The sequence below is a fragment of the Orbicella faveolata genome, unplaced genomic scaffold, assembly GCF_042242905.1.
Source record: "Orbicella faveolata isolate gen_17 unplaced genomic scaffold, um_ofav_v1 contig_14, whole genome shotgun sequence".
NCBI classification, from domain to species: domain Eukaryota; kingdom Metazoa; phylum Cnidaria; class Anthozoa; order Scleractinia; family Merulinidae; genus Orbicella; species Orbicella faveolata.
Window position 1 is genome coordinate 22,150,739 of NW_028301541.1, and position 21,762 is coordinate 22,172,500.

The 21,762-nt window shown below is 39.2% G+C and overlaps 1 protein-coding gene and 1 pseudogene across 2 annotated transcripts in view; both read left to right on the forward strand.

Annotated features, from left to right (window-relative positions):
• The first annotated feature begins 244 nt into the window (after positions 1-244).
• On the forward strand, positions 245-8,753 carry LOC110062247 (uncharacterized; annotated as a pseudogene). Its single transcript, XR_016206613.1, has 13 exons — positions 245-848; positions 1,822-1,924; positions 2,486-2,559; positions 2,959-3,046; positions 3,182-3,345; positions 3,855-3,960; positions 4,192-4,283; positions 4,817-4,908; positions 5,422-5,566; positions 5,875-6,020; positions 6,609-6,633; positions 7,033-7,092; positions 7,645-8,753. The product of XR_016206613.1 is annotated as an uncharacterized LOC110062247 (transcript).
• A 3,165-nt stretch (positions 8,754-11,918) lies between these two features.
• LOC110062186 (zinc finger SWIM domain-containing protein 5-like) overlaps positions 11,919-21,762 on the forward strand; it is a 28,263-nt gene continuing 18,419 nt past the window's right edge. The window contains exon 1 of the mRNA XM_020769055.2: positions 11,919-12,616. The gene's annotated coding sequence lies outside the window, so the exon portion shown is untranslated. The remainder of the gene's footprint in view (positions 12,617-21,762) is intronic.

Genomic DNA, 21,762 nt, shown 5'->3' on the forward strand with positions numbered 1-21,762 from the left:
TCTGCAATTCTCCCTACTCTCTTCATGACCTGACCAAAAAATTTGATACCCTATTTATGACCGGTGTTGCCCTAAACATAATTTACGGTCTTATCGATAGTGATAACAAGAAACTTCTACAGAACATACCCAGTTCAAGACTAGAGGACAAAAACTATACCCTATTTATGGCCAAAATCGATACCCTATTTCTGACCAAAACGGTTGGAAAGCCATACCTATAAGCAAGGGAGTACCCTCCTCCCCCAGGCCCAAACAGCCCAGATATCATCACCAGACCTGCCAACTCTCCCGGTTTTCCCGGGAGTCTCCAAGTTTTTCATCAAATCTCCCGGTCTTCCGGTTAGAGCACCAAATCTCCCGGGAACTACCTACTGTGGCTCTTGTTAATTTTTTTTTTTCATTAATTTCGTTATTTTCGAGACATCGGGAACGTTCGGAAGGCCTTCGGGTGATTGTCGGAGAGTATTCAGACATTGTCGAAAATTATATTCTTACAATGCAAAGACTTCTAGCCGTCTCCAGGTTTTTGTACTCTTGGGGTTGGTAGGTATGCATCACTGATAGGGCTGAGAGGATAGAAAACTGCCTCATATAAGTCAATAGTACCCCTAGGATACAAACTGAGATTTTGTGTACCCTCTACCCATTCTCCAGCACTTAAGTGTTGATCACCCGCACTTAAAAATCAGCTGCCGTTACCCTTTATTAGTCACGCTACCCAACGGGACACTAAGGTGATCACGTGACTTTGGAAACGGCGCCATGCCGCTGTTGAGGCCAAGATTGAGTTTATGTGGTTGACCTAAAAACTGCAAGCAAATATGTGCGAAATCGATCGTGATAAGGTAAGCTGATGCATTTAACACAAGCACGTGAATTACTCTGAACAATTAGGGATTTCTTAAACGCATGTGGACGGGACCTATTGTTCCTTCTGCTGATTTGCAAAGTTTGGGACAGAGAAAATTACCAAGCATTGTCTAAATATTGCTCTTGAATCTCTAAGGAACTGTTTCTCTTGAGGACCCTTGAGCTAAAGTTCAAGCTTATACTGTTTTTAATGAAACACGGAAACTGGCGTTTAAATTTCGAGTAGAGTTAGCAGAGTTGTATATTGTCCGTACTGCCATCCAGACGATTTCTCTGTTCAATTCTCAACGTGAGCTGTCGCAGCGAAAACGAGTTGCCATGAAGGCGTTTTTTCTGCTTTTTCGCTTCGGAAGCGGAAAGAAGAAAGAAAACTTCTGGGATCAGGCTACACCTTTACGAAATTTTTGGTTGAATGGAATTTTCATGGGTGATGTAACACATGAATGGCTTGCTACCCTTGCTACCCTTTGAGAGAACAATAGAACAAACAACAGCAACAATTTCCCTAGCGCTAAAACAATAACAGCTGCTAATTAACAATTAGACCTGCAGCCCACAAGGGCTATGGGCTATAAACCCATGGCCCTTGAAGGTGAAGGGTCTAATTGTTTTAGTATCACCCAACTAGTCGGACAGAAAAGGCAATAATAAAGTTAGCAAATGCAAGTTGAAGAAATATTTATTTGGGAATAAAACGAAAGAAAGCATCACGCTCGATTGCACCAATTTCACTACTCGAGGACCATTACTAATAGTCCTCTAGTAGCGTAGCCAATCAAAATATAGGATTTGCATTAGTCCACTAATTGGGTGATACTAACAATGAAGAGAATTACAAGCTTGCAAGAGCTGCTTCATTTATTGGAATGTTTTAGCATAGTGTAATCTTCTCTGCACTACCACTTGACACAAATTATAGGCTGGGGTTTTCTGTTTCAACTTTCCCAGATAGAGCACCTTTATGTGAAATTGAGGGCATCACCAGCTGATGGAGGTCTTATCATAAAGGACAGGTATTATCACCTAAGGAAATATCACTCTTCTTTTGTGGGTGAGTTAATTATTAGCCAAATGGAATGAAGCCAATGCGATACAATGAATAATTTATGCATTGTAGGATGTGGTGCTGGCAGGCCCAACTCTGGCTGGGGTGACTGTGTAACAGACAGTGCCTCTCTGGGCAATGCCCAGCAGTGTACTTGTAAATTATTGTTGGGACAGACTGACAAAACATGTACCCTGTGGCATGTTTGTTTGGAGGGAAGAGGGAGAGGGGATTGAACATCTTAGTTGCTTCAATAGCCCTTTTCTTGGTTAGTTTTCCTCACTTGCATTACAAATGGCCCCACATGCCACATACATGTTAGATTATATTTATAATCTAACAGTGATGTATGTGGGGCAATTTCGGGCTATTTAGTAGTTTCATCCCAAAATTGCCTCGCATCCACGGATTAAATTACACTGGAAAACAATGTAATGCAATTGAGAAAAACTAACCTTGAGCCATTTCAATTAAATATTGTTTTTTGTTTAATTACAACAACAACAACAACAATCTTTATTTCGTGCCCAGAAAAATTTTATTTTATTATTTTATTTTATGAAAAAGGATCTGAAGCAATTGATTGGTTTATTGCAAATGGATTTGCAACTACAAGACAAGAGGGAATTGAGATAGGTCAGGTATGCAAGCTAATATTTGTAGAATAATTATTATTCTTGACGAAGAGTAAACTTATGACCAGTAACTTACTTAAGCTGCTCTGGAAAAGAATCTAGTGTTTGCTTAATAATGCTATAATAGAAACTGAGGAAAGCTCCAGCTGTATGGACCGCTGGCCTGTCGTAGGATTTTAACCTTATGCTAACCTAAGTATATATTTCAGATAACTAGGCTTAGTAAACATTAATTACGTGGTATGTACTGTACCCTGTGATGCATGCAAAGCTTAGGACTGCATCTACATATATTTCACTGCGTGCATTGCATGCCTACAATTTTAGGCAATAATGCTATTTTTGTTCTGAAGTTCATTTTCCATCTCTGTTTACAAATTGCTTGTTCATGTCATTCAATTTTAGGCCCTGCTTGATGCAGACTTAGTTCATCATGTGGTTGACGAACATAACTTTGAGGACAGGGAGTTATTCTACCGATTCCGGCAAGATGGTATTGATCATTATTTTTTTAATAGGAGGTTGTATTTTCGTGGTTTTACTGGCCATAGTAGCCTTAGACTTTGAAACCGGAAGGAAATCTGACATAACAATGCTGATCTGCGTTTGAACTTGTGTTTTTATTTAGATCCACCTCATTTGTCTCCAGCTGGTCCATCTGTGGCTTCACTCAAGCAGGACTGTGGCACAAAGTTTGGTCCAGCACAAAAGAAGGGACTTTTGAAGTGGCAACAGGCTTTCATAGTACTACGACAAGGGGATGATACTCTCTATGAGTTCAGAACAGATCTGGTATGAGTCATAGCAAGTTTATACAGTGAGGACACTAAAAAGTGAGGGTCTGGGTTCAGTCCCTCATCGAGGTCATTGTCAGTGTTGCATTCATGGGCAAGACATTTTGCATGTCTCACCACAGTGCCTCAATCTCTCCACCCTGTATAAAAAACTTAGTAATGGCAAATTTAATGGCAAATTGAATGCAGCTGTCTCAATGATGGAATTGCATCCCATCCAGGTGGGAGTAGATTGAAATATTCCTCAGGTTGCATCAATAGATCTTTCCCTGCATTCCAACAAACAATGGTGCCAAGTCGAGGTCAGGGTGGACAAAAATACAGCAAACGTATGAGAATGTCCACCCCAACCTTGCTCTGGTGCTATTGTTTGAATGCACTGAAGTGGAAGGCAGGAAAGGTCTGTGTGCTATAGACACCATTGATAAGCTCTCACAGTGGCCGTATGAACCACTTTGCCCTTGCAGACTTTACCTCTTTACCTTTTTGGTTCTTGTTCCCATGCAGCACTCAACACCATCTAAGAAATATCCACTGAAAGAAGCCACAGTGAAGATTGACCAAGCAGCAAAATTCTGCTTGTTGCTGACATTTACGGACATCCAAAGATCAGGTTAGTTTAGTCCACATAAAGCTGTATTTTTTTGGCAGCACTTAAGTACAGCAAGTGAAGTTCAAAATGTTAGTGAGGACCGTTTTAGTTGCAGTTTGTATTTAGCCTCTCGGTTTTCCTGCATATCAGTGCTGTAGTTATGTCTGTACAATATCTCCACTGGTACAAGCTAGGCAAATAGGAATTATGAATCTGTTGTTAATGCAGGTTATTGTTTTCTTCATTTGTCAGATTTGCGGCTTGCTTTTAGTTCTGATGAAGAGCAGCTATCATGGTTAAAAGCTTTTGAGAGGTCAGGAGCTATCACAGGCCAAACTGAGGAGGTGAGGCTCGATCAATGACCAATTAACAGAACAGCTATCTATGGTGTTACCATGGCAGCAAAATGATGACATCATTGTATTTGAAATTCATTCAGTAATTCTTTATTTGAAAGTGTTGCGGTAAACTTTCAGAGCATTGTATTGACCTAAGTAGATGATCAAAGGTTAAGTTCAATGCCAGCTTTTGCAGGGAAATGGAGTGCATGTCTTATGATTAGTGTGTTGGACTTCAGATAAATTGCAATTGCTTTGTCAGTGCTTGCAGAGGTCTTTTTGTGTTTTTGCCTAATCAGTTTATTTAGCTATGTAAGAACTTATAAAGCAGTTCTTGTGAATTGTTGTTGTGACCCAGTGACAAAAATGTTGGGAGATATGTGAACTGCACAAGCCTCCCATAACTCTATACAAGTATACAGTGTATACAAACTCTATACAAACCAGTCTGACATGCCACATATTAAGTTTTAGACTGATAATTTTGAGAGATACGTAATTTACTGTTAGCATTAATTACACTTGCTCCATTTTGTTAGGAAGTGGAAGACCAAGTAAAGAATGCTGGATCCATTTTTGAGTTCAGTGCAAAGGACATTGATGGAAACGTTGTGTCGTTTGAAAAATACAGGTTAGGCACTTGAGATTTCAAATTCCTGGCAGAGGAAGCCCTGCAGAGATCTCAGTACCATATTTTCAGGTTCTAACAAGCAGTCAGAGACACACAACTGGATCTCTGTGGAACTACATGTACTCTATGTCACCAATTCAGAGGTCTCTTCAAGTTCCTTGCACCCAGAGTCTTCATCCCCCTTAGCCAGCTGCCAGGGAGTGGGAGACAGTGGAAAATTCTGTTGCGAAGATTGAAAAATTGGACCTCTGGATGAATTCTGCATGCATGCCTAGCTGACAAATGCATGGGTCAATCAAGTTGCTGGTGTTTTACTTCTGCTCATTTTTATTGTTTTTAGAGTGTACATAAAACTCGAGCCTCTTAAGAGTTGTTTGTTCGTCAAGTTGCGCAGTAGGGAATGAAGATTTGAGGTACAAGATTGAAGTCTCCGGAGCAGAGGATTAGTGCAGAGCCCTTAAAGTGGTCAGTTGGTTAACTTGGGATACTAACTCGTTTGTGATAATTTTTTAGGGGATTTGTGACTCTCATTGTCAATGTGGCATCCTTCTGAGGTTTAACACAGAAGAACTACACGCAGCTGGTGGAACTGCACTCCATGTATGCTGCACGTGGTCTTCAAATTCTTGGGTTTCCATGCAACCAGTTTGGAAAACAGGTATGACAAGTTTGTTTTCAGTATGTGCTTTGCAACCTAGGGTGTCTGCTATTATGGGATTTCTGACAGAATAAGTGTATACTGTAGCACTTATTTGCGTAAGCTGGGTGAAATCTGTCTGTGTTAAAGAATAATTTAGAAAACATTTTTTTGCGTGTGTTCCCTGAGAGTTAAGTGCAGGTCTTTTGGCCTGTGAGGTATCTTAAAATTTTGCTGCTTTTTGAACGTTCAGAATCACCCAAAGTAGCTTGAAGTAGCATATGTATAACTTACATGTAAAAGTTATTTTCCTGTTATTTTCATCCAAGGAACCCGATCCAGAGCCTGTGATTAAACGGTTTGCAGAGGGGTTTGGTGTCCAGTTTGATATGTTCTCAAAAATAAACGTCAATGGCTCAAATGCTTTGCCTGTGTACAAATATCTGAAGAGTCAACAGAAGGGAACTTTGGGAAGGTAAATAGCAGTTGCTGTTTGTAATCATCAAAACAGACATCTTTCCTTGTGTGCTCAATACCCCATTCCTTCTGTGAGATGCACACAGGGAATCATGATGGTTGCATGCAGTGTCTCAAACATGTTGTGTGCGTTATGAATACAACTACCATGATTCCCTGCGCACACCCATTCTTCTCCCACTTGAGAAATGTCAAGAGAAACTCTAGAGACTGGACCCATAAAGTTCCAGGCTGATGACAAAGCTCTATGCAGATCCATGCAGTGTCTCTGATTGGGTGTTACGCAGTTTGATTTTTTCGCACAAAATAAAACAAACACAAAAGCAATCTGGGATGGATTTGTATAGAGCTATGTCATCACCATGGAGTTTTATTTGTTCCAAATCTTAGACCTCCTGCACTGGGAAAACATCGAGCGCACAAAGAGTGAGGTAAATTTGCATGCAATATTGCACCATTTTCTAATCTTCTTGTTATTATGAAAGCCAATCTTGAAACTAGGGAAAGGTAACAGTGAAGCATGTAAAATATCATGTAGTTTTTATCTACTCAAGGCAACTGTCTCATGTATGTCTCTTTTTCCTAGCTTTATCAAGTGGAATTTTGGAAAGGTTGGTACAAATGAGTGATAATATTTCTAAAGACATTTTGCATTGTGTCTCCATAGTGAAAAAACAACCTTCAAATGAAATGATTAGAATATATGGTACATTGATCACTAAGAAATAAGCAACTGAAACTTAGAAAGAAACTCCACGTGTACTGATTAGAGAGGGGTGGGTTAACAGGGAGATCATTTTGTCATCAAATACCGACAAACAAGTGAAAATATTTTTGTGAAACATCAAAGTTGAGAAATCAACAAATTTAAAGTTTTGTGTTTAAGAAGCCAACATTTCAAGTAGGAACTTTACATCTTTGCAAAGCCTACCAATTTCATATCCTGATGCTTGTCCAAGAGTTTAACTCCTGCAGACATACAATGTAAATCATGTAATTTGCTTTTTCAGTTTCTGTGTGACCGGGATGGGAAACCTGTAAAGCGATATGCACCGTCCGTTCAGCCACTGGTAAGTTTTCTTTTTTTTTTTATTGACCCCACTCAGGACAGAAAATAATTACACTGAACACCTGTCTGCAGACAGACATTGTGTGACCTGAGAAGCAAGTTGTGTTTTGAGCTCACAAAAAAGAGAAGAGTGACCTTGAAGGATGAGATAATGACCAAGAGAAGATATCAATGCATATCTTTAAAGCTAAATGGAGGCTATTATCTTTAGAGGCCCCTTTGTTTGGGAGATTTTGGTTATTTCCAAAACTCTCAGATTCTTTGAAATTAATACTTGATTCTATCAAGTTTTAGAATTTATTTTACATGAAAACGCTAATTTTGAAAACTAGAGGTTGTCTCTTGAGCGATATATCATCGAATATAACATGGTAGAATATTTCATTTAACTGTGACTGCGACATTAAAATCGCTGTGATTAAACAGTGGCTGACTCCAAAGTTTGCCATAAGTTGGCTGCAGTGTTGTCTGGCTGATCAGATTCCTTATTGTGGTATGTTCAGGGTTTTACAGAACTCTCACCCTACAGAGTATTGCTTGTTTCACTCTTTAGGACATTGCAAAGGACATTGAAGCCCTTCTATAAATTATATTCCAAGATAATATATTCAGAGCTATTCATATATATTTTAAAAATTGAATGTGTAGTTCCAGAAAATATCCATACCTCCCCCACGTAAGGGATTTTTTTCTGACACCTCCCCACCCCTCTGGAAATTCCAGTTAAGCTTCATACATTTCTTTAAATTTTTTGGTCTCATAAAACCCCCATCCCCCAGGAAATTCCAATCCCCTCTGTGGGGGGAGTATGGATATTTTCTGGAACTGCACAATATATTTTATAAACGTTTTTATTAGTGTAGTGTTTACAATATTTCTTATTTATAGAAATACGATTCCAGCGTGATTGTGGATTGTTTTCGCAGAAATATTTAATGGGGTATAATAGTACTGTCTGCACTCATAAATTAAAGAGTTTGGTTGTAAAAGAAGTTAGACTGACCAATTGATCGACTGACTTATTGACCCACTGACCCATTGACCGACTAACCAACTGACCAACTGACTTACTGACCGACTGACTGACTAACCAACAGACCAACTGACTGACTGACTGACTGACTGACTAACCAACTGAAAGACTGACTTAAAATCAGTGACTGACTGGCTGAGTGACTGACTGACCAACCGACAGACCAACTGGCTGGCTGTCTGAGTGACTAATTAACCAACCAATTGACCAACCAGCTATGATAGTTGTTGTTAGCCAGCTTTCTGACTGGCTGGCTAGCTATTTCATAAAGAAGTATGTTTGTAACTTAGAAAAACAAAATTTTTAATAGTTGATCATTTAGACAGATTTTTGAATAAACAAGAAATTAATATATAGTTTTAGATAACATAGCTATCCAGACATCTATTTGTTGTATTATTTTTCATAAAACAGTTAGTCGCTGTCTGTACTCAAGCTAGATGACTAAACCTCTGTATGACGACTGACCTATAAACTATGCTAACGTAGAAGGGTCATGTCTGATGTATAGGACGGGAGGGATCTGGATCTAGTCTGAGTCGGTCTTCTAGTTGTAAGTGTAGGACTGTTTGTTACTGACAATATAAAATTAAATCTGGATCGAATAAAAACAAAAAACAGAATGCAAATCTGTTTTGTGGACATTTTGCCAGGTAAAAACATATTACAGTTTAGGTAAAAAGCTGTTACAACTAGGTACACACAACTTTTTTGGCCATTGAGATCATTAACTGTTTTATTTATGCAGAAAGGAAGTCTCCTCTATTAGGTCATTGTCATTCAAGAAGATTTCCCGAGAGGCTATTGCAAAAACCTTGTGTTATAATGCAAATGTTGACGACTTATACACGAAGTTGAATGTACAGTTCAACCCCTATTAAACGGCCACCCTCGGGGAAATGGATAGTGGCTGCTGAAAGGGGACTGGCCGGTTAATAGGGGTAAAAACGATAGAAAAGCCCTCATCGGGACTTTGATTACTGGCTGCCTAATAGGGATGGCCGTTCAATGGGTGACCTCTTAATAGGGGCTCGACTGTATTATGCCGCGAAGTCACGTGAGTCCAAAGATTGAGTTAGAGTCCGAGAGAACCCACGTTCCCAGTGTGCTGTGCGGGCGGCCTCGCAGAAAAAATCCATTTCAAAGGGATGTCAGTTGCGAAAATTACCGGGATATTACGAAGCAGGATCTTCGAAAATACAAACAATAATACACAGAAAAGTGAAATTTTGTTGCCTTTTCAGTCAAAAACGACAGGTGCTTTTTGCTGGCGAGCGTTGAAAGACTGTCCCGCTGCGCTTTTGTGGTGAAGTAGTGTTACTTCAGAACTTCCCATCTGAAGTGCATGTGTCATGTCAAACAACAATTTTACAATTGATCCACATTTAATTGGAATATTGTTTTCATCTAACTAATTAACCCGCTCGCACGTTAGCTGTTTATACTACAATCTCATTGTGCAAATTGGTCGACTTTACAAATGTCTTTTTATTCTTTTTGTTATACTTTTGTTAAAAGGAAAAACCAGGCGTTGTCTTCAACTTAATTTTTATTTGTAGCTTTCAGACTGGTTTTCATTGGCGCTTAAGTAACGTACGCGATTGCAGCACTTACGATGTTAATAATTAGAGTCTTTTGTTAGGAAAAATTCCTCACAGTAGTCGCTACTTAATGTAAAAGCACATTACTTAGTCTGTGTATGTCGCCTGTACCTTTAATGCGCCATTGAAAACCCGCCTTAACGGCCGGTGTAGCTTCGTCGTCCGTGATAAAAAGAGACTGTTCTCTCTTTCATCGATATAAAGAAAAGAGTTCTCTGAAAATGGAATACACGTTTAGAGATAATTTTAAAAGTTAAAACAGGGACAGGTGTAGGAAATAGTGGCGTCCACGCTAAAGAACTGAATGTCATAGTCACGTTGTTTCACTGGTTGAGTTGTGACAGCCTGCTCCTGCTCAGAGCTTGTCTTCGCAGATAAATCTATTTAACATATCCCTCGTAAATTTTATCGTCTGAAGGGTTAGGGTTAGGGTTAGGAACATCATTCGAGTTTCACTTGGCTTAAGAAACACCTCTTTGAATGCCTTCCCTCTCGGATCAGACAATCTACTTGATTGTTCTATTCAGTTAGGGTAGACTGTAATTGAAAATTTGTTTAAAAAAAAAAAAAAACCATCTGGGACAGCTCACAATGTAGACCATTTTCAATAGCCTCTTTCGCCGGATCTTTCTAGAAAACGGATTGTCATTTGGACCCCCTATAAGCCTTTGTTAAGAAAAGGAAGCCCTCCCTGGTCGCCAGGACCCATATGTGTCGCGAAATAAGAATTACGAGCCGCCTGCCATCAGAACCCGTAACAAACTCATGGGGTGAAGGGAAAAAAACTAATTTCTTGTTGATTTATTAAACGAAAAGCTCTCCTGCACGAAGCTTAGTTTGAAAGATAAATGCACAGCTGTCTCTTGAGCTAGCGGAAAAGTAGATTGGTTTGGTTTGTAAAAAGGAATTTATCTCTGCTCTACGCTGATAACATGTCTGATAAGGCATACGGGCGAACTTTGTTTTTGTCCAGACCTCGGTTGTTTTTGGCACGTGGTAACTGGGGATAGTTTCGGCGTAAAGAACATGGGTATAAAACCATTCGACGTGCTTTTTACCTTGGTAGGAAAAAAAATAACGTGGATTAGAGTTACATTCAGCAAGAAAGGTTGCTTTTACTGTAACAAACAGCTTTTTTCTGTTTTCCTTTTTTATGCAGCAAATAGTTGCTCACGCTGTGAGTAGACGTCTACAGATAAGATAAGTTGCAGCTGGCATTAAGCTGTAGTTAAGAGTTACTGTGTTTGTATTTTCCGTTGTTAATGTACCTAAAAGGTTGGTTTCTCTGGGCGTTTAGTTCACACCTTATGTTTTTCAATTTTAATGAAATAGAAACAAGTTCATAAAGAACGTGAGTCGCGTTTCTTTCAGAGCACTCAAACAAACGCGGTTTGTTCGTTTGTTTCCTGTTTTGGGGCTCTTAGCCGGAATTTCAAACAACTTCCTTCGGTTAGACGGCTGATATTTAGGCCCAGGAACTCGCTTTGTTTCAATTTTTGTCGTTTAATCGCCCCCTTTCCTGTGTTTTAGAAACTAAAGGCGGCGAAAATGATAAACAAGTGGGTTTTAGTTTAGTAGAAAAGCAAAGTCGTATCTCTGTAAACACTAGAGTTGGTATTTTGTAAGCATTTCTCAAACCCTTGAAAATTACATTTCAGTGGGCGTGTTCTCTCACTTTTTATTTTTTGACGTAGTGTTTTTTTCTGGTTTTTTCAATGGTTTATTTCTCTTTTACGTAAGAGAATAAACGGGAGAAGAAAGTCATTGAGACTGAAACAAAATGCTTAAACAATGTTATTCAGATGCCAACGTAGACTTAAGAAATAACAAGAAAAACCTTTGAACCTTTCGAGACTAAAATATTAATTTCACACTTTAATAACCCTGTCTTTGAAACAGGGCGGTTGTTTGAGCAACTGCCTATCTGATTATCTACTCAGTGCCAAGACCGAATTAATTTTCCCTTTCTTGTGAGTTAATTCGCTAATCACTTTTACCTGAACTACAAAGATTATTTTCTGTAAAGTTTTATGCGTGCTCTCAGTAAGCTTCGTGGTTTTAAAATTGTAAGTTTTTTTCCCAAAAACCTCACATAAAAAAGAGCTAGTTAAAAGCACTGTGATGTTATTGTTTATAGACGTATTTTTTATTGATCAACGACGATTTCACTTTTCAACTTTGTATTAAATTCGTGTTTACCCGCTACAGAAATACTCACAGAACATTTTCTCTTTTTTTTTTTTTTTTCTTTTTTGAAAAGCTGAATTTAAGCACGCAGGCTTCGAAACTATTTTAAATGAAAATAAGGATGGTTACTAATGAAAACGTGGCTCGCCATGAAAACGCGAATTTTAAAACCCGTTGTAACAATTCAATTTAGCAGAGATAATGTGTTTGCGTCTTTTTTGGTACCTGAAAACTGGACCAATATCTTCTCCGCAATTAATGGTGGTATAATTCATTACAGATTATGGATCCAATCGACGAAATGTTTTCTGTTTTGTTCGGGCCGTCTTTTATTTAATTTGTTAAATTTACTCCGACGGGCACTTTTCTGGTAGCCAAGACTTCTGTCAATTTCACGTCGATTTCGTGTCAGCTTCGACGACTTATGCAAACCAACTCAACCTGCAAGACAATAGCACCCTGAAAGACTTTGAACGAAAAGCTGTCATTTTGCATGAATTAAAAAGACAACTAAAGAATGGCTAATGGTAACAGCTGTTCTTATTTGAAGATGTGTAGGAAAAGAATATAAAACAGTGTAAAGATGCAAGGATCAACAGGGAATATGTTCAAAATACAACCGACGCCATGCTAGCCGAATCGCCCCGTGATAAATGTACCGAGCATTTTTAGTGTCCCTGAAGAATTGCGACAAGGAACCGCAGGTAAGGTAAAGCATTTCAAATGGTATCTCTTGAATTAATTTTCGTATTGAAATTCTACATCGTAAATTATAAATTGTAACGAGTACGATAGTGGTTCTCTATGTTATGCCTTGCAAGTCCTGCGTATCCAGTTTGAATGAACTTTGCATACATACGGTTTTAGGACGTATTTCACAGTGAAAGTCACCCTATAAATATCAACGCGTTCTTCACTGAGGCCAAACTCTGGTGTCCACTTTGCAACCGCTATAAATTGGCCCTTCGAGTTTCCAACGAAGAAAAAAATTGAAACGTGACCAAAAGGTCTACACGGGATCTTTTACGCGGAGTCCTATAGTCTCGTCAACTCCTCTATTCACGGTAGTAGTCCTAGCAATGTATGTTTTTGTTTACCTCGCTGGTTTGGTCGAAGGTGATTCCCATTGACGCGTATAAAATGTCGTTGTTTCTGTAACTGCAGTGTTAATCGGTCGATCACATTGAATAAACGTTTAGTTCGGCCATTCCCCTGGATGTTTTATATGGCGAATGTAGATTTACAGTCAGGGAAAAAAATTGATAGATACCTTACCACGGTTGTTAATGAATAAGTGCACAAGTTAAAACCATCGCGGGGGAATGAATGACTGTTACAACAAAGAAAAAAAACAGTTTTACATTATAACCTACAGAGTACAAACTTGCCAAAACAAAACATGATCTTGAAAGAAGAAAGTCGTAAGCTAGCCTCAAAGGTTACAGATTTTGGTTATGTACTTTCGTGGCAAGTTTAAACCGGGCACAGCATAATCGGATTTTTTTTTTGGTAATCTTTCAGAGCGACCGCAGTTGATTTTCGGAGCTTTAAACAAACACGCGACTCGTACGCTTACGGCATATGTCATGTGCATCTAAAAGTTTCTACTGATATGCAAATGTTTTGTTCAAAAAGGCTTCCATTATCCCTTTAAAAATTCGTTTCTTTGTTTAAAAATTCTCGTACAAGGACATTGTCTGAGGTGACCGAGGCCTCAAATATTTCTACTCGGCACGAAATTAACTAAAGGTGTTTGTAAAGCTCCATTCGCACAGTACAGAGGAATATAATTTATTTAGTTGGCCATTGTTCGTGGTTGATAATTATAGCTGCCTTTTTGTGATAGTCATTTGATAAAAATGGCTTAATTAGCAGTTTAGCAACTGATCGAGGCCCGAAGAATCATTTGTGACCCCCCAGGAAGGGACAGAAAATTGTCATTCGCTTAATGCTTCGTTTCAGAACCTTAAGTTAGGGGGACTCTTTTACCCCCACGAAGATATTGTAAAGAAAACACACAAGTTTCGAGTGGTCAAAGCATCGCAAAAAAAACCAACCAGAGGGTTTTCAAACTAAAATGTAAGTAAATAGAGCAGTAGTTAAAATAATACCGCGCTAAATGGTGTTTTTAAAGTGAACATCTTATTTGACAATGTGAAAGCGCAATTTTATGCCGCCAAGGTTACGGGGCAAGAAATGTCGCTTGCGAAGTGATTAGTCAGTCATGTAGAGCAACCTCGATTTAAGTGGATATTCTGGCAGTGTTTTTGAAAAAGGTTTCTTTCGTTAAAAAGGACCACCTCGAGGATTTTTCTAAATATTTATATTTGGCTTGAAACAGAAAAACACCCGAAACGTTACGGTTGGAAAGATTCGGATGGAATTCCGGACTCCTAAAATTTCAGGTCTGATTTTTAAGGTTGTTTCCATGGAAAATATATAGATCTAGTAAGCGCAGTTTGCGGCTAATTTTCAACTTGCACCGCCCCATAAGCTGAGCTAGTATTTGCATTGTTTTTTGCCGATATCCACAGCGGAACCTGCGGGACACAAAACTTTCGAATTCGATAATTGAAGTTACGAATTCTCGTCCATGATATAACGAACAAAATTTGGGAAACTAACTAGTGAAATTGTATCAGTAAAAGACACAGAATATTGTAACATTTATATTGAAATTACAGACAGTATAACCACAATTTACTTGTTGATTTTTTTGAAATTTTGAAACGGGTTTTACTGCATGTTACAATAATAGCCTGAAAACGGAGCTCCCACAGGGTACTTCATGTATACCACACAAATTAGCAACTTACATTTTGTATCCCGGCAAGGCACAAGAAAGAACATTCTATTGCTGAAGTGTGAGGGGCGAAGATATGAGATTGAAAAATGATACAAAGGAGCGACAAAGCTACAGATAATCAACACGATTCGACATTCAGACCAATTAATTCCATATTTTTCTACCACCTCCCGGTAGCGTTGTTTCGTGGCATGAAACAGCCACCTTACGCTAGCAGGAGGTGCAGAGTAAGTGCCTATTTTCATCAAACAGATCAAATAAAATGTCAGCGAACTTGCAAGATTTGTAGTTTCTGCCGCCGCCAAATGATCACAAGATTTATATGATGCTAAGACAGCTCCTAACGAATGGCATACTATAAACTCGATTTGCCAGTAGGGAGTGACATTTGAAAAGAAGTATGTCTGTGTGATGTTCCTGTGTTTACAAAATTACTTTCCTATCAACGAACGTCGCGAAATAATAGTTTTCTAAGGAAGAAAAACGGCAAAGAAGTTTTTGCTACAAACCAAACAGGAAAAACGTTGATTAAGAGAGAGGAGGATTGATGCGGCGGATTAAGAACGACCCGTTGAAAGATTTGGGCTGAAGTTTGCAAGATGTCATGATGTAGGTTATGCGTGACTCGGATGCAAACTGTCACTAGGGAGGCACATTATACTTGCGTCGGAAGTCCACATTGTTGAGTTCCTGCATAGCTGCGTTAACATTACTTTAAATCAATGCTCTCATCCGGGCTACCTGTCTATCAGGAAGGTATTTACTTCAAGGAGGCCATCATTGCAAAATATTGCAAGAAATTCAGTGTCTGGGGAGTAAATTTCAAATTGCAAGCAAAGTTCAAGCTTAAGTTCAATTTTGTTTTTTTTAAAAAAAAGATCTGCTGTGAAGGAAGGTTGCGAAGTGACACTGGTTCTGTGCAACGGATGACGCGAACGGTTTCATTCCTCGGCCACCCTGAGGCTGAAGCGTGTCGAACATGATTGTCGATTTGAACGAAATTTCTCACAAATAAATTCTCCTTAAAAATTGGAAAGTTCCAAATTCTAATTCCAGTACCTCTCTAAGACAAAAGAAACACAAGATTTGAAGTGTTAATAACAATTCCAAACCGCTTTAGCCTCTGAACTAGCCAAGGAGATTCAAAGACAGCTACAGTGAAATGGAGTCGCGGAAGGTTCGGCGTAAATACGAAGAAAGCATTACTATCTATGCTGTGAAGAGTCACTATATATTGTATGTTGGTGCGCTAAAAGTTGCTTGTTTCCAGTGTCCTCCGAGTATAGAACCCAGTCTTTTTTTATAAAAAAGATATATATATTTTTGTTAGGCCGTGTACTTAAATGAGTCTCGCTTTTATACCAGACGCCTTTAACGTCTTTTATGTTAAAGGTGTCTAGACAACTTAAACGTCTCTAGTATAAAAACGGCCATTGATATTTCGGTGTTATAGTTAAACCAAATGTTCTCAGCCATGAACGCCACTCGTCTAAAGTTTCAAACTAAACCATGAAGCAACTATTACAGAAGACGCTGTCATCTGAGGAGACCTAAACGCTTCATCACTCTTTATACTACGGATAGGACCCTGCGCGCGCTCTAATTGGTCGAAAACCCATGTTTTATCAAAGTGTAAGACATAGCAAAAGCGTGTTTTACTGTTTTTCGTCACATTACCTCTATATCATAAAGCAAATGAAGAAGCCTAAGCCGTGTATTACACTGTGATAAAACACTCCGGACATTTGAGAACGCTCGAGAAATGTAGACAACAGTCGCTTGCGGCTCGTGTTTGGATTTCGACGAGGATGTTTACAAGTATGTGTTTTTCTCAGTCAATACCCTTCGAAAAACAAAAATTCAGCTGTGGAACATTTCTTGTAAAATGGCAAACATGTCAAGTTTAGTTCGTAATTTTTATATGTTTTCACCTTTCTCTGATATAAATCCATGCCATTCCTTATTTTTGATCGGGATCATTTGCGGTCCTGGGATGCTTCATGCCCTGCAAGCATTCGCGCGTTTGTGTAAAACACTTTACCGAAGACAGTTTCGAAAAAAGTCTTGTAGTAAGGAATTTGTTGAGACCCTCTTTCAAGCTTCGTTAACTTGTAGTCAAGAAAGATGTTTTACCGACGATTTTGAACTTTACTATGGAACGTTGCAAGCCGGCAACTGGACAAAACACAACGAAAAACAAGCAAATAATGCCCGCCGAACAGCGGGCGAACTCCTCGGCCATTTCCCACGTAAAATAAGGTTTGTATTTAGATCCAAACCTTCCCCACGAAAGACTCACCGACGCAGAAACGCAGCAATGTTCAAGATAACAATGACGTCACAAAGCAGAGTCTCAGTTCCATTCCTTGCATTAAAGTGCGCGGTCATTTTGGAAACGTTTTCGTGAAGCCATTGGCTGTCTTCGTACTTTTAACTTTTTTACTCCTTTTCACTGCTCAGAAAGAAATTTTGGTTCATTTGACCTCAGTTTAAGTGATAGCTGGCATCCAAGATCTGCAAAGTATACTGATAACTAAGAAATAAACTGGAATTTCACGTGATAGCTGAGAAATCGCTGAAAAGTTAACTAAGGCCCTGTTCACACGTATCCGGATATTTTTGAATCCGCAACTTCTTCTTTCCGGATACGGCTTCCGTCCACATGAATCCGACGAATTCGGCAGCGAATCCGGATATTTTTGAATCCGCTCTCGAGAGTGGAAAAAAATTAATCCGCAACGAATCCGGTAACGTGTGGGACGGTAAATTCGGATATTTTCGAATCCGATGACGTAGCAAAATCGTAACCAGTCTCTTACCGAACAATAAACCAATATGGCGGGCACAACGTGTAAGCTTAGTTTCTCTAGCGTGAATCCGGATACCATCGGATGCGTGTGGACAGGCGAATTCGATTTTAATACGCTACGTGTGGACGGGGAAATTTTAAATCCGGAAAGAAAAAGTTGCGGATTCAAAAATATCCGGATACGTGTAGACGAGGGCTAAGAACTTACATCGATTCTAGCAACCTCATGCATACAGAGCATTCAGTTTACCAGTTCTTATCTCTTCGTGGTCCAAAATAAAATATTCACCTGGTGAGGAAGTTTCCGAACAACTGCTTCACTGGGAATTTAAAATAAACAGTACATATTATGAGATATTTTCTAATTGACAAACATACTTGGGAGGTAACCCGGGCCCATTTTGTTGTTACGAATCATTGTTACCATGGTAGGGGAACCTTGTTCCAGAAGCGGACTGTGGACCAGCTGGGTTCAGGATACCTGTACAACTGTCGTTAGACGTTATCTTAGCGAGTTTGAGATACTGTGTTTGCTTTGTTAAAACGCTGGGCGACAAACCAGGAGATGTTTGGTAGTTTCACCGTAGGAACCCTACAGATAATGTATCCAGCGTAAACAAAAACAATTCGAAAAGCGTCTCAAAATACTCGACTTCTAAGAGGAGAAATTTTGAGATTTAGAAAGAATTCGGATAGGTCAAATGATATCCATCGCCACTGGAAATGGAGAAGATCAAAGATTAAGACGGATTCCGCTCAAAGTTCGAGCAATAAGTGCAAAAATTATTTACTAAAAATCTACTCATAACACGGTAGCTTTTTAAATACCATTTAAAACATCTCACTGTTATTCATTTCTCTAGGTGACCCCGCGATTAAATCCCCAAGCATTCTCGAGAAATTTAATGTCAAACCTCGTATATAAGGATGCTTAAGAATGCGTGTGTTATTGTATTTTCAACTAACGCGAAACGTCCGTTTTCATTGAAATATGGATAACTTCAAGTTCAATTTTCTCTCGCGGGATCAGCTTGAGAGCTCAAGTCTCCATACGTTCTTCTCACCTTTATTCAAAATATTACCTTGCTATGAGGTTTTTTATGGTAACTTTATTTTTGCCATTATTGCTCGAATGTTCTGCGGAAATCATCTTAAGCATTCTCAGTTCAACGAAACCGGCAAAACAAATGTAAAAAATTCAGAAACAATACCCACTTGACGTATCATGTGTATTTTAAACAGACTTTAGTAGCGTAGACTAAATTTAAGTAGTTAGGTGCGTAGATAACGTATCTTCCGACTTTAAGGTCAGTACCTCTTTGTTGGTATTTGTCAATGGTGTGACAAATATGCGCGGATATTTTGCCAGTTGTATCATCTCTCAAACCACAGAATAAGGGAAATATCACCCCACTGCCTGATTCTCCTTGCTTGTACTTTAGGATCTTCTTCGCATTTTTTTTGAACAAAATTCGGTTCTTTACTGTATCAGACCAGTGGCGGATCTAGAGGAGCCCCTCCCCCCATATTTTGGGTAAAAAGAAGAAATCACAGAAGGAAGAAAATCCGGCAGGACAAGCAAAACAAAACCGCTCCCCCCCCCCCCCCCCCCCACCCCCTTAGCTCAAGGTCTCGATCCGCCACTGGAAACGGTCTGATATTTTTCGTATTTTCTTTACCTCATATGGGCAAATGGCGTCATGTGTTTTAAGTGTTTTGATAACATTTTAAACCTTGGCTTAAATCGATCAGTGCTTCTCAGGGCCCAAATCCTCTCCACCTCTGCAGTAACCTCTTTTATCGTTATTCATCCGTCACGAACACAACCTCTTTTGTCAGGGCTGGAGGTATTATACACTGCATTGTGTTGGATTTATTATTATTTTTTTAATCTATGGGGTGTCGTGCTACTCTAGACTAACAGTGGACGAGCTCATAAAAGAAACCTGAAAGAAACGTTTTCATTTACCAACTTGGAGCGTTGTCTACGTGTGAAACCTCTTGAATGCCTTCTTGCTACAACCAGAATAGTAAGTGCTAGTAGGTATTCATTTTGTTTTCCTTTTTGATGAGAAAGTCTCATTTTTGGAGATTCTCAACGCCAAATGATGACGGAAAAACAATTGCAAGATTTTACGGGTGTTAGTGAAATTGCAGAGTGTATTTTATCTACTGCATTGTCCGGAATGTCTAAGGAGTGGTCATGTAGTTGTAAGTTTCTCCTTTGTCCACGCATGTAGAAAGGCCATAAAATACACTTAGAGAAGTCTTAACTGAGGAAGACTTTGGTTTTTTTTCCAAACTTGAGAGCCAACAAGCTTGCGAACCGACTGCAGTTAAACGAGTAATATATCACGGTTTACGCATCTTGAAAAGTTTAGCCCAAGTTTTTCAAGTTCGTCGTTTGTAATCCGCGTCAATCTTCTGCATCCTTAACCATCCTTGTTCCTCTATGGTTTATTATTATCTCTTTGGTATTTTTCTATCTTAGCAAACTACTACTTTCAGAATTATGTCCGCTCTCTTCGTTTACGTTCTCTTCGCTCACTTTTGACCGAGCGGTTTCGCTATGGCAACTAAGCAAAGACGTCTTGAAGCAGCAAAAGTTCTTACAACCAAGGATACCGCTGGGCATGTTTGTCTTTCTAGTTTGATATTTACTGGGTCGATTTAAGTTAAGGTTTACGGGCGCTGCTTTCACAGAATCATCCGCAAACTTAAAAGAATGATTTCCTCAGTTTTGCCGTCTTAGCTCCGGCCGAGGAATTCGGCTATTTTCTCAAGGCACAGAAAATGACTTAAAACCCAGCACCACATAAAAATTTTGAAGTATATTAATTATACTATGCTAACGTTATGTGATGTTTCACTTCTCTCAAATTACGTCGTGTTATTTTATTATCTTTTTTTTCCCTTTTCGGCGGGTTGCGTCCGGATTCTAGCCATGGCATCTCTGCAACTTTGTCTATCTAATCACCGTTCAGAATCAGCATAAGTGCTTAGTCTAGGCTCGACACATTTGTTGTTAAACATTTGATAAAGGTGAGAAAAGCACATCTTAGGAATTTTAAGTACTATTACCACACTGTAGTTCTCAGAGAGAATGTAAAATATCATAACAGACCTCCTCGAAGTCTTTGCGACCGCTATTCTGTCGGAAACGCGAGCGTGGTAACCAACACCTACGCTTAGCGTTGACTCACGTACTCAGTGAGGGCCTGGAAAAAGAAAAAAAGAAAAACTTGTTCATGTTATTGAGATGAATCAACGATCAAAACGCGACATTTGTCAGCTGTAACGGTTACCATTTTGACCAGTACTCAGCTATGAGTAAAAACCCGTCCAGACTCTAAAAAAATGGATAAAACTAGTTGATAAGACAAGACCTCTTATCTCTACCGGAAGCCTCCAAGTTCAAGACCACTCTGGGATATTTGGGATTTAAGATTTTCTTGGCTTAGCACGCAAATGATTCAGCACCGTTGCATGGAACTCATTCTATTCCTCCTTTAGAAACTCTTCGAAATGCTCTATTTTAAATCTTGACATAGATTCTTGTGCCAAAGAGAGTCTCTGCGAACAAACTTCGGCTATCTGTCATTTAAATCGAGTTTTTACAAAACATGACCTTTCGCGATGTAGTATCTTCGAGTCATAGTAGAAGACCAAACATTTATGGTACTTTGTAATATATTGTCGGCTATGTTCTTGACGTTACGATAGTTGTATGTTTGTTCGTTAAAAAGTTCTTAACAAATCACGTCTGCCTTCGTGCATAAAAGTTAAGGTACCCCTTGCTACGAAGGGGCGGAAACGATTACAACGACGCTTCTGCTACACGCAAATCTTTAAACCTACTTTGTTACTAAATACTACGGTTATACACCGCTTTCGAGTGCTATACCGTGGAATATCCCACGAGTCACTCGTAAATTTTCTTGCTATACACACTCGCCTATAGGTTCGTGTGTATACCAAGAAAATACAAGTGACAATATTCCATGGTATACCACTGGAAAGCCGCGTTGCATAACAATTTTAGACCCTCGGGGGAGGTACTCGGTCATATGGGCTATATAGGCATGTGCGGCCCCAAAGGGTAGGGTTTTTCAGCCGTTTTGGTCATAATGGTTTTAGCAATCTAGTCTTGAATTGGGTAAGTTTCTTGAAGGAAGCTACTTTTTCATCAGTAAGACCGTCAACAAAAGCCCTTCATAACAAATGTTTAGGGCAAC